Source organism: Falco punctatus (genome assembly GCF_963210335.1).
Source record: "Falco punctatus genome assembly, chromosome: 3".
Lineage (NCBI taxonomy): Eukaryota > Metazoa > Chordata > Aves > Falconiformes > Falconidae > Falco > Falco punctatus.
Window position 1 is genome coordinate 60,696,932 of NC_137582.1, and position 1,403 is coordinate 60,698,334.

Here is a 1,403-nt window from a genome sequence, read left to right on the forward strand (position 1 = left end):
GGTTATCATGTTATGATGCTCTACTTGCTAGATTATTTCACTCTCAGTAATGGATTGCCCCTTCAAATACCTAATTACACTTAACCGGTAAGAAGAGGGTGGAGTGAGAGTAATGCACAAGAAGTGTTGGGATTGGTTTGTTAAGGTTGTTGTTTGGTGGGTTTTTTTGGTTTTAGGTTTAGATCATTCTACTTTTTTGAAGAACTGCCAATATTTCTGGTTATGAAAATTAGTGCCAATTAAGAAAAATGTTAAAATAGTTCAAGTTCTCTTTTGTTTGGTTGGGTTTAGTTCTCTTTTTTTTGTTGGGTTTTGTTCTTGACAACATAGCCTTACGGTCAAACTTCTCTTCAAGAAAATTAGCACTTGAGAAAATCATTCCTGTATGGCAATGTTTTCCTAAGTGTAAAGCCCAATTTGACATTCCCTTGTGGAACTGCCTTAGCTTACAAATAGTAGTGAGAAACTAGAATATGGGACCAAATTTTCTCAAATATCCGCTAGCTTTGGCTGCCCTAACCTCTGATGTTCAGAGGAATACTGCACCTACCTGTAGATCTCAGCTAAAACCACAAAGCCTTCCTGACCCTGGAAGTCTGGCCCCCATCTTTGGTGCCAGCTGCTGCCGAAAGATCTGGTTCTGTGAACTCTTGGTCCTCAGTGCCCAGAGAGGCAGAAATCACCTCAAAAATTACAGTGAGCAAGGCTCATCCCGATCATTTTCCTTCACATGATTTATGACACTACTTCCCTAAGGCCATTTTTTCCTTTGCTTGGAATCTGAACAAGGGAGCCAGCACAGGCGGTTGCTGTGAAGAGGTCGGTGCCCCGGAGCAAGCCTGCCGCCCTGGCACACAGGTGTTGGGCCTGGATTTGATGGTGGAAACCGCCCACCCGCAGCCGACAGCAGGAGGCCGGCGGCGCCCTGCGCGGGGCTGTGCTGTCCGAGCGCCCGGCGGTCAGTGCCGCGCAGGGACGGCTCGCACCGGCCTTCGAAGCCAGGCCCGGCCGCGCGAGGCCGGAGGCCGCCACGGGTCACCTCACTGAAGGGGCTGAGGTGACGCGAGGCCCGCCCCGCTCCGGGCAGCCGCGGGGCCCTGAGGCGCCGGGCCGCGCTCCGGGCCGGGCCCGCTGTCGGGCTGCGCGCAGGCGGCCAGAGGCGGGGCGGGCAGGGCGGCGGGGACCCCGGCCGGGCCGAGCCCGGGGAAGGGCGGGGCGGGGCGGGGCGGGCGGCAGTTCCCCGCCCCCGGCACTGCGGCGCGGGGCTGCGGCTCCGGCACGGTAGAGGGCGCTGCGCGGCTGGGCGCGGAGTTGGGCGCGCCGCTCCCGGCGGCGGCGGCGCAGTTCCCGTTCCTGTTGCTGTTCCCGTTCCCCTCGGGCCGGGCCGGGCGCAGGGCCGGGCG